The sequence below is a fragment of the Aegilops tauschii genome, chromosome 5, assembly GCF_002575655.3.
Source record: "Aegilops tauschii subsp. strangulata cultivar AL8/78 chromosome 5, Aet v6.0, whole genome shotgun sequence".
Classification (NCBI taxonomy): Eukaryota; Viridiplantae; Streptophyta; class Magnoliopsida; order Poales; family Poaceae; genus Aegilops; species Aegilops tauschii.
In genome coordinates, this window is record NC_053039.3 from 532,876,751 (window position 1) to 532,880,462 (window position 3,712).

Here is a 3,712-nt window from a genome sequence, read left to right on the forward strand (position 1 = left end):
GTCTACCGGGATGATCTGTCTGCTTACACGCAGTGGTGTAATGATGATGCTCGGGCTGCTGCTGTTCTCACTGCGAGTGTCCTTCCTCAGTTTGCTTCGGAGTTTATGGGCCTCGGCACTGTTGCAGCAGTGTGGTCCTATCTTTGTCAGCGCTATCAGCCCTCTGGCGATGCTCTATACCTCTCTGTGGTGAGTCAGGAGCATGCTCTTCAGCAGGGTGACTCGTCTGTTGATGAGTTCTATTCACAGTGCTCTGCCATCTGGCGTCAGCTTGACTCACTGAGGACAGTTGTTTGTGGCACTTGCCGTTGCTGTCAGACTACGCGGTCTGACTTGGAGTTTCAGAGGGTTCATGAGTTCTTATCTCGTCTCCGCTCCGAGTTTGAGCCCCGACGGGCTCACTTACTTGCTCGTGGTCGTGTTCCTATCTCGGAGGTACTTGCTGAGCTTCGTGCTGAGGAGACCCGTCTTCGCTCTGCTGGGTTACTTGTGGTTCCTTCAGTGTTGGCCACCCGGGCTCTAGTGTCATCTGCTCGCCTCACTGCTCCACCATTCTTGCCCACTCCTTTAGGGGGGTGAGCCGTCCTCTTTATGCTGAGAAGAGTACGCCGCGCCGTGACACTTTCTGTGGTTACTGCTCCCGGTCAGGTCACCCAGAGTCTGATTGTCGCCAGAAGAAGCGAGACCAGAGACGCTCCCCTTCCAGTGGCCCTCCTGCATCTTCCTCGACTCAGTCACTCACTGACCAGGACATTGTATGCCTCAAGCGTCTTCTTGCCTCCTCTGGCTCCTCGTCGACTGGTTCAGCTGCTGCTATGACTGCATCCCCTTCTACATCACCGCAGGCTTCTACACAGTCAGGTACATCCTCGTGGGTTCTGGATTCTGGAGCCTCCTTTCATATGTCTTCTGATTCTTCTGTGCTGTCTTCTCTCCGACCTCTTGATTCACCTGTTAATGTTCTTACCGCCGATGGCACACCTCTTCCTGTTGCTAGTCGTGGTCTTCTTTCCACTCCATCCTTTTCCGTTCCTAATGTTTCCCATGTTCCTCCCCTTACCATGAATCTTTTTTCTGCTGTCCAACATGGTATCAGAGCATCAGAGTATGCGGATACCTGCTGATCATACGCATCAACTGCAGCATCATCAAGAGCCTTGGTTGCATCCCGATTAGCCTGAGAAGTATCAGCAGCAAGCACCGGCGGAACCGGCGGAACAGGAGCCACCGGAGCAACAGGGTAGGGCGGACAGGGTACCTCGCCAGAGAGCACGCCCCACAGCAGAAGGCCGCGCATATGGATACACATGAAGCCAACAAACTCAGCATAGTTGGTGCCTCAAAGATCACGGAGCAGCGAGGAACAGCCACATATCCCGAAGAGGACATTGCCGAGCTCTCTTCTTTTCCTGTTCTTTCTCCTTTTTTTTGGAGTCAACCTCACAGGGCAAACAGCCCGAGCCCCAGCTAGAGAGCCCGAGCGCCCGCAGCCAGGCCGAGTGAGAGGGCCAGCCGAGCACGGGCCGGATCCAAGGCGAGGAGGACCAGGCGAAGCAAGGGGGCTGCGGAGGCGCAGTGAAGGAGGCAGCTACGCAGCAGGGCGATGGGTCAACGGAGCGGGCAGGCGAGCGCCTCTGCCCTCACGCGAAGCAGAGCAACGACGCGACTGATGGGAGCTGCAGGGGCGGTGCAGCAGCTTGAGGCGGGGCTCCGACAACTCGGCGGGGTCCAGCAAGATGGGGACGGCCGGATCCGGTCGCGGGACACCGATTCCCGGCGAGCCTTGCAGCGGGCGGGCCAGAGTAGAGCAGGTGCGGCCGGACGGGAAGAGGCAGCCGTGACCGGGCTGGAGCAGCGGGATCCGGATCCGCGACATGGAGGGCTGGACGGAGCTGCTCGCCGGGACGGCGCCGGATCGAGAGAGGGGCTAGCACGGAGTTGCAGCGTGCGGGAGAGAGGGGAACCTAACATCTGATACCATGTTGGATAAACAGCAACTAACTTTACTGAGGGCCAAAGGCCAATACATATACATGTGTGGTAAAGTGCAGGAAACCCCTTATATAATGGGGATAAACCAGAAAGAGACTATACACATCTAACAACAGTGTATTGTGAAAACTTGTGCATGCATGTGATCTTATATATTCAACCTGTTTAGCTATGAAAGTGATATATTTTTTTATATATGGTATGCAAATATATGTATGTATGCCTTGTGTGGTGGAATGCACCAAGTTGGCTGGTAGAAGTGCAACATAGTATTATGCCAGCCCCAAGTAAAACATCACTGACCAATCTCGGGATGGACCGTCGGTGATGTGTTGCTCATAGGACGCCTCGATGAAGTCAACACGACTGGTTGGCCGGTCACTGTTGTTCCTCGTTACTGACCGGTTAATTAAGTGGCCCGTCTGTGATAGAGCAGTCATCATTGACACTGAGGCACTGATTGGCTGATACAAATTGGCCCGTCAATGTTTCGGATCCGTAGTAGTGTATTACATCTAAAATTAGCACTATATAATTAACTAAGAAGATTGTCCGCAAAAAGATAACTGAGAAGATAATTAATACAATTAACAAAGAAAATATTTATTGCTATTAATAAAATTAATGAAGAAAATGACTAGCCAATTAATCAGATAATTAAACCTTCACTATAAAAGGACCCATTGGCATATCATATTTGCTCTCAATACGGAGATACAAGCCCCCAAGATTGTAATACAAGATCAGATTAAAAAAAAAATTGTAATACAAGATGAGGGCTACACAAGTTCTACTCCTATTCCTTGTCCTCTTCGTCCTATCCCCAGGTAACTACTAAGTCTATAACTACACAAGTTCTACTCCTATTGTTATTGTTACTATTATTTGAGAGGGCTAGTCTACACAATGGATGTCTTACAAAACACTACACGAGTTACTGAATTTGCCTTGGTCTGCTCTAGGATTCTTGCGGTGTGGGTTTAAAGATTGTATAAATCCAAAAGTGCTCCCTAATTTGTGTTCAACTCTTTTCGGTCTCTCAAAAACATGACCGTGATTTTTATGTATCTGCAGATCTGGCAAAGGCTAAGCTGCACTGCACGGATTTCATCATAGTCAACCAGTGCGACGTGGACGAGATCACATGCCAACATTACTGCTACAGCCAGTTCAATGGAACCGGCAAGTGCATCCCCCACAAAGGATGCCAGTGTCATTTCTGCTATGCAACTCCACCCAAGCCATCGCCTGCTAGCAGCTCCTAGTCGTAGTTTTCTCTTTAATTTCCTGTTTCTTCAAGGTCAATGTACAACAGTTATGAACATGATTCGTTTCTAGTGCAACAACTATGGCATGATTAATTACATGTACTGTGGCCTATACCGCGAAGTTATATGTTAATGCAATGCCTGTTTTGCTTTATATATAAATGTTTGTTATAGCCAAGGAGCGAGAATACATGTCATAATAATCATGTTTGTTATAAATGTTTTGGTTAATGTAAATGTTTGTTATATATAGGGAGATTTTACGGTACATCATACTACTCAACATAACGGGTAGTATTAAGTTAATCTAATGGTCAGCATGAGACGGTCGGATTTTAACTTAAGGACATATTGGTAATTATGTTTCGTCTAATTAATTAGACTGATTGCAGCGGACCGCCGCTGCAGGCCTCCGTCCCCAACGCCGGCCATCCATCGCTAGCAAGATAATC

General features: G+C 49.2%; 1 long non-coding RNA gene across 1 annotated transcript; it reads left to right on the forward strand.

Annotated features, from left to right (window-relative positions):
• Nucleotides 1–2,431: 2,431 nt before the first annotated feature.
• Nucleotides 2,432–3,422, forward strand: LOC120964146 (uncharacterized). Its single transcript, XR_005755795.3, has 2 exons — nt 2,432–2,819; nt 3,067–3,422. It is a non-coding gene; the product is annotated as an uncharacterized lncRNA (long non-coding RNA).
• The last annotated feature ends 290 nt before the right edge of the window (nt 3,423–3,712 follow it).